A 14,258-nucleotide genomic window follows, 5' to 3' on the forward strand; every position below is an offset into this window, starting at 1 on the left:
TGAAAAGTTTAATACAACATTGGTACAATAAGTCTGATAAGCCTTATGCCTTGTTGCTTTATATAGATAATTTGATGTATTATATGACAAGTCGACTTGTAATAATGTTCCGTATGTAGTGAGAACAATTGTATGTCTTTAGGATAACATAGGATACTTTTAATCCCAGAAAAATGTACGGTTCCTGCGAGTTTTGGCGCAATGGAGTTGCGGGCGTCATTTAGTATTTTATATTTTGACGAGTTGCTAATTTGATTGAAGAATATAAGTAATCCACAATGTATGCGAAGGCCTTATAAAATATTTGAAAAAAAAATCTCCCCTTTAAAAAAACACAATCACCTAATCGCGTCAAGTTAAGGAGTGAGCACACTGAGACGGGCCGTGCCGAAAAATCCGCCTCCATACAATTTGTATGGAAGCGGAAATCCGCTGCACCCCGACACAGTGTGCGATACGCGCATCCGCTTGCATACAAATTGTATGGAGGCGGATTTTGCGATGAACCCCGGCACGCTGAGCCTCGGCGCGGCCCATCTCAGTGTGCTCACTCCTTAAACACACTTGGCCTAGTTAATTGAACAGAGATAGAACATTCATTCCGCAGCACGCGAACCTCACCGACACAAGACTTTAATTAAAAACAAACTTGGAAAAACAGTTCATAAGTGGTACTATAAATAAGCGTTTGATAGACTTTTAAGTATCTTTAAGTTTGAATGGGAAAAGTTTATTGAAAAATATTTCAGATTAAAATTCCAATATTTTTTCATTAGAAAAAAATAATACGGGTGATGAATTATGAATTTTTTTCTTATATCTAAAATTTATTGTGGGGTAAGTAATAAATGTTGCGCATGACTCCATTCGCACATGCTATTGCTACTAAAACTATATCATTTCTCTGCCATGACCCAAATTATCTCCATATCAATCATCTACTCGTAATAGGGAACATTAAAAAATAATAAAATGTAAAAAAAAATATATATAAATCCAAGGGCTACTGCAAGGTTAATATTTTATAAAATATTTTTTTTTAATATAAAAAATACGAATTAAAAGTAACTTGAAACGGAACGGATTTCAAAACACCAATCAACGTTCGGTGACGTCACACCTGCTATCCCCGCGTTCCATTTAGCGTTAAAAATTATCAAAGCGCTTAAAATGCCTCCTATTTTGAGCATTTTGATCGTTTTTAACGCTAAATGGAAAGCGGGGCAGGACAGTAGTGACGTCATATAGACTATAGATCCGTTTTGGCGCCAAAATTTAATTTGTCAATTTTAAACCGCATTTTTTGCAGTAAATTCCAGTGTTTTAATTTTTTAATATACTGGTTCTACATGAAGTTCTTTAAAATAAACTATTTAATATTTAAATTTTAAACTAAAGGCAACAAACAAAATACATATGGTCACACTCTCACACGTAATTTATAGATTTAGGATTAGTATGTATATTGTATAATGTATATACCATAAACTTATAATATACTGTCGTATAGACCACCTGACAACCCGAATGCGTGACCATTTTTGATCTGTCAATGTGTGCGTGTGCTAGTGATGTATATTTTACTATCGATAGTATAGTATTTTGCTATCGATAGTTTAGTCCGTTCGAGTTATTTTACCTGAATTTCTATAAGAAATAAATAATATGCAACTTTGACAGATTTTGTATTTCAAATTAGGTATCATAAATTTTAATTGGCAAAAAAGGTGACGATTGAAAAGTAGATACACATTTTCGTTTGGAATGATTTTTCAATCGTCATTCGTCGGATATGTTATGACTTATGACATGAGGTTCTTATAGGAGTAAATGATATACACATAACACATTATAAAGTTATTTATTACTCAGGTAAAATCTATCTGGTAAATCAGTAGGTGGTAGGCCTCATGTAGACACGTCGACATTCTATAAGTGTTAACTTTGTTAACCTACTTAGAAATAAATATTTTTCATTTCATTTCATTTTCATTAGAAATAAGCAGATCCTTTGTGTCGTTTTACTATGTATATTGTCTTATTGTAATTGTTTCTTGTGCACAATAAATAGTTAAATAAATAAATAAATTTTCATTTCATTTCATTCATTTCAGCCCTTACATTGCTGCATTGAATGTAAACAACACACATAGTATATTATATTTTATTCTTAAATTAAATACATATCATAAAATATCATAATACTTTTGGGAGTGCCTCCGCTGCCGGTGCCGGCTCCCAAAAATATCAGTAATGGGAACTACGGTAAGTATACTGCCGGCAGCCGAGATATAAAACAACGACTGCCGGCGCTGGTACTCAAAATGGGAGCCGGTGATAATGCGTAAAGCGCTAGGTTCCAGTGCCGATACACAAATTTGAAAAATAAATTATAATTATAATCTCAATTTATATATTCGACTTTTAAAGGTGAAGGTTTGGTACCTATTTGTTCGGCTGTGGATATTTTAGTTTTTTGTGATACATTTTCTTAGCTTAGCTTTACCGTAGCTATCTTTTTTCAGCTACCAAAAAGTAAGATTTTGCACCACAGCTACAGTTATAAACTCCGTGGTATACTTCCGAAGGTACTGAACAGAACTTCAGATTCCTTATACATGTTAGAGAGTTTCAGCGTTGTTTAAAGAAGCAAAGATATTGTCTTTAAATGCTACTATACAGATCACATTTATCAGCATCTTCACCCTTCACCCATGCAACATTCAAGCCCCATACGAGCACCGGTGATCGCGACAAAAATAGAATACAATAGCATTTCCGAGAATCCCCGATCGAAGGATTCAAATAATTATGCATCCTTACAATTATTATGACCTTATTATTTGTACTTTTCATAGTTATTTAGCTCAAGTCTGATGTTTTTGATCATTATTCTGTTTGACAAGCGATGTTTGCCGAATAGGCGCCGGCAGCCTATTCGGCAAACATCGCGTGACTTCGGCAAACTTCGGAGTTCGGAAAACGGCGCTGGCAGCCATTTTGGCAACCGGCGCCGGCAGCGGAGGCACTCCCTAATACTTTTTATTACAATCATTTTTAACCGACTTTAAGGAGGAGGTTAGACGTTCGGCTGTGGATATAATATTTTTTATGTATGTTCAACGATTACTCTGCCGTTTGTGAACCGATTTGAAGGTAAAGACAATAGTAATATTATACTTAAATGAACTAAAAAGTATTAAATAATCCTTATTCTGTATTCAGTATTTCTGTTCTCAATCTTCATAATTTTGAAGTCGGTACCAGTCCTATTAAGTATAATATAAGTTGCACTTATACCTATTCTGTCAGAGAACTGTCTATTATATTATTGAAAGCTGCATTCAATGAGTATTAGATTCAAGTGACTGATCTGTGAATCCTTGATTTTATACTAGGTATGTCAAAAGATAATTATTACTTAAAAATAATCGTTAAAATAAGATAATATGTCCTTTTTAAGGTGATAAATATAAAGGTAAATGATTTTTATTTTAGTTTTATGTTATTGTAAAATATCGATAAGCATATCGATAAATTTGATTCAAGCAATAGCGTATAATATGTAAAAAAATTTAATGAAAAATTTTTCTTCAAAATTTGTGTAATATAAGAACAATAGTAACTTTAGTTTCGCAAAATATGAAAGTAAAAGGGAGGATTCATAATATTTTATTTGAAATAGAGAGCTAAAGACAGAATAGAGCAAAAATAAACACATCGTAGCAATTAGGACATGAAGATTAATTACGGGTGAAATGTATATTTTTCAGGATTATTCCTATGATTTACACTACAATCACTCACAGCACAAGTTATTATTGTTATATATAATAGTATTTGTTGAAAATAACATACGATTTAAATAATAAATTGCAAATACCGAAAGGGCATAAAAACGATTGATGACTTTTGACGACCTGTCAAATAAAAGTTGTTACAATTTTCATTAGACTGCCTCTCTCTTTTCATCTTGTTATAATTCCATAAAGGATTTTCTTCTCTCTCGCACTCTTTGTTGGTCTATGCATTATAAGTTTATGGTATATACAGTATGCACAAAAAGGCGTGCTACGCTGTAGCGCTACGCCGCGTAGCCGCTACGAAATTCGTAGCATAACTAGTTTAGTTCTCAGTTTCGACCACTTTAGTCTCAGCGAAAATTAAAACCGAACCAGCAACTGACTATGAAATACGATCGAGGCTCCAGTTACTAGACTATGAAATGTGGTCCATAAATCCCAAACTGAAAACGCCCGGCTAAAGAAATATGGCCGTCTAAACCTGAGTACATAATCTAGTTTCGGCTGAGTCTAGACATGTAATAGTAATTGAAGAAGCATCAAGCACAGTCTAGGCATCTGTAGTTTTATGTCTATTCTATTAGATAGCTCTAATGTGATTTGTCTCGGAGTACTGAACTCTTTATGGATGAAGATTAAAGGGTAAAAATGAAGGGTAGGGTAAGTTTTCATTTTTTTAAGGTTTCCGTGCCCAAAGGGTAAAAACGGGACTATATTACTAAAACTTCGGTGTCTGGCTTTCTGTTCGTCTGTCTGTCTGTTCGTCTGAATGTCTGTGTGTGTCCAAGCTGTAACTCAAGAACTGTAGTAGCTAGAGAAATGACATAGATTATGTTGCCGCTATAACAACAAATACTAAAAACAAAATAAAAATAATATTTAAGGGGAGCTCCCATACAACAAACGTGAAAAATTTGGCCTTTTTTGCTCTATATAATGGCAACAGGTAGGTATTTGAATTTTTCACAAAGTTATTATTTATATGTGTACTTTAATATTTACTAGCGACCCGCCCCGGCTTTGCACGGGTATAAAATATATTATTGCCTATGTCACTCACTGAAGAAATTATTAAAATCGATAATAAATAAATAATGTATTTAAAAAATATTTAATTGACTAAGGATTATTGCCGTATTGGTTAAAATCGCTTCGAAAATTAGCCATTATTTGAAGTTAAAAGTAAATGACAAAAAAATGTGGGATATCCATAAGAGATAGACATATGATACCATCGCGGATTTTTCATAGTGTATAATACTTAGTACATCAAAATTCGTTGCGTAGTTTTAAAAATTAAAGGTAACAAAGGGACATGAGGGAAAAAAACGACTTTGTTTTATATTAATATGTAGTGATGATAATAATATTAAAATAAATTTAATATTTAAGGGGGGCTCCCATATAAAAAAAAAACACAATTTTTGGCCTAATTTTGCTCTATAATGGTACGGAACCCTACGTGCGCGAATCCGACTCGCACTTGGCTAATAATTTTTCAAATGCATGGTTACTTGTTAGTTGTTATGTGGTAAAGTTTTGATTATTATTATTCTAAGCTTATTGTTTAAAAATAGATTCCCCCGCAATCTCGTTAGTCGCTTTAACTAAGCAAACTATGAATTTAAAGCAATAGAATTAACATAAGCCTTCAAAACACGAAAATATTAGCATTTAAAAGTTCCAGAACGGTAACGCTATTGCACGGCTCGGCCGGAAAACGCTGAGAAGGAAGAATGAATCATTCATGAACGGAGTTAAAATGAATCGGACTTTTAGGATCGGTGCAAACGAAACACAGCAGTATGCTATAATAGATAGTGGACACTTTATCACACGTGTAAACTTTTCCAAGGTCAAGCGATTTAGCGTGGCTCTTGACTTCCCTATAGCTAAATTTGGAAAAATATTATTTTAAAGTTTAGCTAGGACAATATAATTACTTGATTGCTTAAAGCTAATCACATTGACTTACTTGTCTGACAGAAAGCTAGTCCAAGGCATTGGATGGGTTTATAAAAGTCGGGTCCTACGCCTGATAATGCTAGACGTTTAATAAAGTTTATCTATATTATGTACAGTGCTCCCAAAGTGATTGCTTAAAGCTAATCACATTGACTTACTTTTCTGACAGAAAGTTAGTTCAAGCATTGGATGGGTTTATAAAAGTTGGGTCCTACGCCTGATAATGCTAGACGTTTAATAAAGTTTATCTATATTTTGTACAGTGCTCCCAAAGTGATAATGCGCATAGAAATTTTCGTCATTTTTCGGCAACGGTCGTATTCCTGAGCGTCGGTAGACGTCGTTGCAAAGCGCTATTTACTTAACTTTAGAAAAACACCGCTTTGCCGCGACGCCAGACCTTGCTTGCACGTTACCATGGTAACGTCATTGGCCACGTCGTGATGGCTTTCCGGTGACTTAGCACTTATTGATGGACTGGCGACAGCGGACAGCCACCGGCTATATTATGATAGTTACTTCTATTTTCTTTGAACAAGGTGTAAAAGTGTAAATACAAGTACATTGTTTGGAGCTTTCACGTTTCATAGATTCGGGTGTTTTCGTGATTACGACAATTAGCGAAGATTTGCATGCGTATTATTAATTAATAATAATTTGCCAGAAGATCCCGCGTCTTCTCGTTGGGTTAATTCCTGAACCGGCGGTAGGCCTCATGCAGACGTTCTAAAAGTGTTAATTTTTAATCGATTTAGAAATAAAACATTTTTCATTTTCATTATCTACTATAGAACATATGTATAGCGTGCGACATCAGTATAGCGTTAATCAGTGGCCCGTTTGCACCGAGGGGTCATTCATGAACGTGTAAAATGTAACTTTTTATCGCTATATCTGTTTCTACTGGGCCTTAATTGCTGTACCGCGTATACGCTGAAACATTTTATCGAAATTGTTGTGACACCGCACAGCCGCGCTTCCGAAATGTTTTTATTGATGCTCGACGCGTTTAATATTTTCATTTGTACTGTTTTTTAATGAGTATCATTATTGGATTTATCCAATTAAATATTAATGATATTGTGGAACGAGTGTTGATATAATAAAAATGGGCGGCTTTTAATTAAGTACTGATTAAAAATAATTTGTGTCACTTTAAAATTTTCTTTATTATACAGTGTTAATCATAATTTGTTATCGCTTATATTAATGACAATACGACAGTTTAAATGCTATGTTTAAACAATTTTAACTAAAATATAATGCTTTAGGTTGCTATTAAAAGTAAGTAAACGATTTTAAACTTAAACTTCATAATATAGCGTACGTGTGTTAAAACTCGATTAAAAATGCCGAGTAAAATATTACTGGTATACACATACCACATTTTTACATTCTTTAGGCCTATAAAATATACCAATATGCAGATATTGCGTAAAACCAAACTTATAGCACCGTACGAAATCAAATCACGCCGCTACGTGAGGGAAAGCAAAATATGAGTAGCGATAATAATGGAGCACTTACAGGAAGGTTTCGCTCTAACATATTCACCTCACGTGTCATATTTATATTTATGGATATCATCACTGTGCCAATAATTTAATAAACTATCTACGGTGTGACGACCTAATCTCCATAATGATGAGCGTGATAAATATACGAAAAAGTGTAATATATTCGATGTTTCGAAAGTAATCAGTAGCAGCTACTCGAGAAATGCGTTTTATCTAAAGACAAACACATTTGTCAGCACCGTACGCGTCGTCCACGCTGAACGCGCCGCATAGTTCACGAAATGCGGACGCATTGCGAGGTTTCACATCATTTCACACAACGAATTCTAAAATGCGGCGCGTGCAGCGCGTGCTTGCTGATAAATGTGGGATCACCTTAAACAACAAATACTGACAGATTTAAGGGTAAAATAATTGGTTATATGATTGTTGCATTTTTATGTGGGCTTTTCACGTTGAGCCATGGTAAAAAATGCAGGCAATTATTTGTCTTAACAACTGCTGTAATCATGGTGCAAATTAGGTTAAATTATCATGAAAGAGGACCTTTAAAGTTTAAGGTGACGCCGCGTTAAAGTAAAAAACCGTGTTGGACATGTTTTAGATTGCTTGTTTTCTATGAGTGACCGTCTGGTCTCTCATATAAAACAAGCAATGGAACATCAAAAAAAATGGAAAGAGCGTAAGTGACAAAATCGTTTTTGTCGCGTAATTTAAAAACCATAAATACATTTCATAATATAAGCTATGGAAAGCGTATGCTTGAACCAATTTATGTACAAATTTTAGAAGCTTAAATCACACTCCTCTGTTGGCAAAATAGGAATCCCCTTTATTACAGAGGTCTTTTTGATTGATTATACTGAGTTATAAAAGTTGACCAATCGTGTTATGCTATGGGCAATTTAAAGACAAAGACATGATGAATACTGACAATGAACTTTAATTTCTTAGCTTTAGTCATTGCTGAGAAAAATCGATATCGCTACAGCCAAATTATCAAGGCGTCGCCTTAATCAAATCGTCATGTCCACTGTGGTCACACCAAACCAACATTTTGAAAATTATTAAAATAACTTGAAAGTTGAAACACATCAGTTCATATTTTATTCCTAATACGGAGAACTTTATGCGCCTGTTTTTGGTGTATTTGTGAACAAGGTATTATATTTTTTTAAACAATTATCGTAACGAATTTCTAAAAAGTTTGAAAGCGTTTGCATAACCTCACATACTACAATCGTATGAATAAAAAGTGCAGCGGCGAAGTTAACGAGGTACATCGCTGTACTTTCAGACCGACTATTTTTAGACTTCGAATACATATAATTATAACATAGCTGGGATATACAGATCTATGAAGACTGTTTTGATGTATATTTCTACCATAGTATAAAGTTATTTTAAAATAAATATAAAGGTATACTTTTAGCGTTATCTTTTAGCCCTCAAACGTTACTTTAAAAAATAATTAAATAGTCTGCGTCATCATTAATAAATAGCCTTTCATACCGCAATACCTCGAAATCAGCAAGATTTGAGTTTATAAAGAAACGAAAGAAGACGCTGCGCAACTTGGCAACTTATTGCAAATCGCCGTTATAGTAGGGGAGGGGAAGGTGCTAATTTTGTAGTCACTCGAGCGTCATGGAGACCTAGTAGGTTTTTTACATTAGGTAAAACTGATAAAAAATAATAAGAGCGTTTTTTATATAAGCGGTGGGTTGAGAAACTGCAGCCATTTTAAAGTTTAGAAAAAGAGAATATAATATCCAGAAAATTGCTTATTTAGGTTAATTATAAATATATTTTAGACAACAAGGACTAAATCATTTAGTTTAGTGCAAAACAAAATATCTGAGAAGCTTAGTTAGAAAAATATGAAGCTTTATTTTTTTATATTTTAAAATGTCCTTACAGGCTTATCTAACCTTTGAATCGTCAGTGCTTTATATGGAAGCTTCTTTGGGGTATACTAAACATCCCCTATCTTAATCTGACAGATCTGATGACATTTCAATATTTAAAAAAAAAATATTTAATCCACCATGTGAGAAATCTGATTTCTATACCATGATAACTAGACTCATGTCGGAAGCCTATACAAGCTTAATCTGACACGCTCGAGCTTATCCCAAAATCCCCTCTTCCCCTCCCCAACTATTACGGCAAGTGGCAAAACACTGTTTGCATCACAATTTACAAAATGTTAATCAAAGCGATTTTAATCACGTCTTGTTTCAGTGTCAACTGTTCTATATTTTTTTTATTCAAAATACTAATAAAAGCATCGTTTACATTGCGGGTACAAAGACGTTTTATAAGCAGCATCGACATTTTCTAAAGGCCCGCTTATTTTATGAACAACGCTTGTACTAACGAGTCGGTAACACTCGAGATACATTACAAAAGGCAATATAGAGCCATTGTCCGCTCGGTTCAACTCATCAGCGCTTTTTGTTGGAGCCGTGAGCAACGGTGGCCAATTATGCCGCCGCTTTACAGCTAAGTACCCATCGCTTATAACGGCATAAGGGGTGCATATTTTATAACTTATTTTGGTTTGGTGGTATCCGTATTTTGTTGACTACATGTTGTATTACCGTATTTTCATTGCTTTTAGTAAAACAATCGGAAAAAATTAATGCCAAAATAAAATCACAGAGCGACTATTAAAAATTATATGAAAGTACCTAAGTTTTATTATCTATGTAAAAATGAAGTTAAATTTTGTTATTCTCACTAAAACTGATTAACGGCTGAATCAATTTGGCAAATTTTAGTCTAGAAATGTTCGTGAAAGTTCAGGGAAGAACCTTCCCAGGACTTTCACATTGGGAAGTAAATGAAACAAAGTTCACCGGGTTGTAGTAGCAGTAGTTTAAAAACCTATTTATGCTTCTTAAAAAAAAAAGTATTTATTAGTATATAGTATATAGGTTAGGACTATTGGAAACTTAATTCTATTTTAAAAAGCCGTAAGCAGAGCTTAGTATTTCTAACAGTGAAACATAATTGTATAAAATCCGCAGTCGAAGTTCGCTTATCTCCAGTCTCGCCCCGACACAATATCCGCGGCGAGCTTTTATAAAATTGCAATCTTTCAACTTCGAAACTTTCACATTTTTGTACTTTAAAAATATTAACACATTAAAATTATTCTGGCAATATTTTTATTTTTTAGTATTCGATTTATGTGTTTAACTGACTAAACGCCGTACTCAGAGACATTTAAGTATGATTAAGCTTCAATTTAATGAAGAGTTTGACATATAGTGTATGGGGCTTATGTCAAAATTTTGAATTAATTACATTTAAGTAATTAATGTTCCACTCTGAGTGCGGCAGTTAGGTTATTATTAAGAAATAATATTAGTACCTACTTGTTACGTCTTTGACAAAGCATCCATACGAATATTATGATGTTCTTTGTCTGTGTGTCTGTCTGTTGCCTCTTCGCGGCCAAAACGCTAATCCGATTTTGCTGAAATTTGGTATGGATTTTCGATATACTTTAAGTCCGAAAAGGACTTTGGATACTCTTTATCTCAGTGTTGCCTAAAAACAGTTTAAAAACCAGCCACATTTCATAAACAAGAACAACAAAACGCAGTAAAACCGGCCGTATTTTCAGAACGTTGTAAAGAGGGTAAGGCATTATTTTATCGGTTCGTAACATTAGGACTATAAAATCTTATACGGAGTGAGCATTTTGTTCAATTTACTTGGCACAAGTTTCGTCTACAAGATACTTATAAACTTAGCTATTTTTAAATTCAATTCTGTCTTAATCTATCCTCGTGAATTTTTTACTCTTTTCCGCACTAAGTAAAAGTAATGTTTATTTACTTTTTTTATAGTCTATTTTAGTCATCCAGTAATAACAGGTAAATTATAACAGTTATACTAACATATAAGAACAAACATTTAAGGTATAGGTAAGTTGGTTGTCTTATCTGTTTATAGATTGTAAGAAATAACATTTGTTTCAATACCTAGTTTTGATACCCTAAATCTTGATTCTGGACTATAACTTCTACATTCTACACTAATAATATAAATACAAAAACACATTTTCGTATCTCTTTGTTAACTTTTCATTTCTTATATCTCCGTCAGCTTAAGGCGCTGTTCCGGTAAAAGACAAAGGGTAGTACTTTTGTCTAAGGTAAAAAAGACAAGTACTTTTATCTTGGAAAAATTTACGGTTCCCGCGCGATAAACAGATTTCGGTGCAACGACTTGTTTCTAATATCTTTTTCATTATAACTAACTGCGCCTAATAAGGCCTTTTATAAACAGTAATGGAATTCCCGTGAGCTCTAGTTACTCTACAAAGATATGTGAAGGTATAATGGCGTTTTATTACCCATATCTGGGTCGCGTCTACCTTTCTGTTTGCAGATAGGTGTATATTTGCAAAGGTATTTAGGTGACTATAAGACAATATTACGGTATGTTCTTTTATCGACCCTATTAGGTATATTTAATAGGGGCTACGCCTCCTTGGTCCGAGAGCGTGACTCTTGACTCGGAGGTTGTGGATTCGATTCCTGTGTTGGAAACGTGTTATTTCCAGGTTTGGTTTGGCCGATGCGGGCTATGATTGTCTGACAAGTATGATGAATGATGATCCATATATCGGAAGGGTCTATAAAAAGTCGGTCCTGCGCCTCGCGCCAGTCGTGTAGGTCGTCTGTACTACTGGGTTGTGAGAGTAAAGGAATAGAGAGTGCTCTAGTGTACTGTGCATACACTTGGACACTATAAAGTTACCCCTGCGTAACTGGCTTGATTTCAATAATACCGGCCACCGCCTGATGACTGATGTGGGCGATACTAAATACTAATAGCTAAACGGTATTAATAAGATCAAGGCAATGGCTCCATGCTTCTGCTAAGTTAGAAAAACTTGTGTTACGAATACCAAACAACATTTTTTTAAATAATATACACGAATTGGAGATTTCGTATACATTATACGCATAATAATTATGTAATAAACACGAATTCAATATTTTGTTAACTTTACACGATTTTTTTCTTATGTAATGGACGTGTATTTATTTTCTACACATTACACGTCCATTATATAAGAATAAAAACATTTCGGAATTTTATTGGAAACTCGTGACTTAATTCGTCTAGAGTAGGTCTAGAGTCTAAAGTCTAGACAATTAACCAACTTCAAGTACACATTTGAGTCCTTTTAAGTTAAAGGGTTCAAAATTTGAAAAAAAATATTTTGTAAAGTATATTTCATTAGTTGATAAAGACATCTAAAAATAGCTTCCCCGGTACAACTACCTTGCCAATCACTAAAGACCATAAAAAGTAACTTCCTATTTTCGGAAGCGTGGGCGGTTTGAGCGGCGGCGACATTTCGATGTGCCAAAATCTGCAGCGACATAATATATATGTCGCAGCCGACTGGTTTAAATAGCCGTTCAATCAAACAGCTAGCCCTTTGACTGAACAACGCCATTCAATCACACGGCTATACGTCGCTTAGCCGACTTGTTGACAACAACGTTCAACTGGTTTGTTTTTGTTTTGGCGGGGGGCTGCGCTACCCGAGCCCCCCTTTTATTTGACGGCGGTCACCGGCTGCTGCCGCAGCACGCTCGCTGCGCTCGCTCGGCTCCCTCAGTGTTGTGATCTAAGTTCTAACCTAACCTAACCAACTTTTGGACTTTCTGGAATGTGTTTGTTTTTGTTTTGACGGGGGGCTGTGCCCCCCGAACCCCCCTTTCGCGGGAGGCTGCGTCCATCCATTTCATAATCCCGTAATTTCTCCTCGAATATTTGTTGAAATTTTAATTCACTCCTATGTGCCTCCACAATTTTTGTCTCTTTGATAACACTTGTAACTTTTATTAACTACTTTCTTTCCGAAAAACAACCACAAACACCAACAAACACCTGCTAGTTGACGTCATATTGTAAATAAAACGCACCTAGCGCCGCAGCGGTGCGCGCTGAACTACTACAATTAGAAGGCGGCTTTTGAATCAGCTGTAGTGTTGAACGTTTTGAGCGACTAAAATATTCAATATAAAGGCTAGACGTGTGATTGAATGGCGTTGTTCTGTCAAAGGGCTAGCTGTTTGATTGAACGGCTATTTAAACCAGTCGGCTGCGACATACATACGAGTAGGTGGCTGACAACGGTAATCCGTTTTTGTATAGTCAGCTTATAATTTATAGACAAAATCTATAATATATTAATTTAATAGTTACCAACTTGTTAGTCTCTTAAAAACATAATTAATAATATTCATAATTACTTCATTTTAATTAAAGAATAGCAGCTAACAACAAGATATATTAATTTATTAAAAAAATTTAAATGTATTTATTCCTTCAACTATTTTTGAACAGTACCTTAAGTCTAGAAACTCTTCTCTTCTCATGATTAAATATTATATTTTATTAAGCTCGAGAAGTGTTTTTTTTTTTTAATTGAGAATGAAGTGATCGTTGTGGCGGTACCCGCAATTCGCCTAAAATTCCTGCATCGCGCTATCGAAGTTTTCTGAGTGCGTCGGTATATACAATATACATACAACAGCTAGAATGTATTATGCGGGCTTCGGCCTGACCGGGCATACCACCTCGCTCGGTCAGAAGTCTTCCTTTGCGGCCTCCACGGATTATTCCCACATTCTTTTCTCCGTCACGTTTTCGAAATCAAAGCTTTTTGAAACCCGTTATTATATATTGTATCGAAATAACCCTTAAATCCAATCACTTCACCCTCATCAACATGTGTCGTCAAGATCGACAGCGGTACCACAAAAACCTTTATCTCAGACAGCCCGAATAAAGTCAACAAAATTATAACGTATTAAAAAAGTTTTAAAGTCAATACAAAAACTCATCTCCGCTCCATATCTTTGGAAATTTATCATTTATATATCGCCCGAGAACGGAAATAACTTTTGTTCGGTAGCCAAAATCTATATTGGCTGAG

The sequence above is a fragment of the Aricia agestis genome, chromosome 10 (assembly GCF_905147365.1).
Source record: "Aricia agestis chromosome 10, ilAriAges1.1, whole genome shotgun sequence".
NCBI lineage: Eukaryota > Metazoa > Arthropoda > Insecta > Lepidoptera > Lycaenidae > Aricia > Aricia agestis.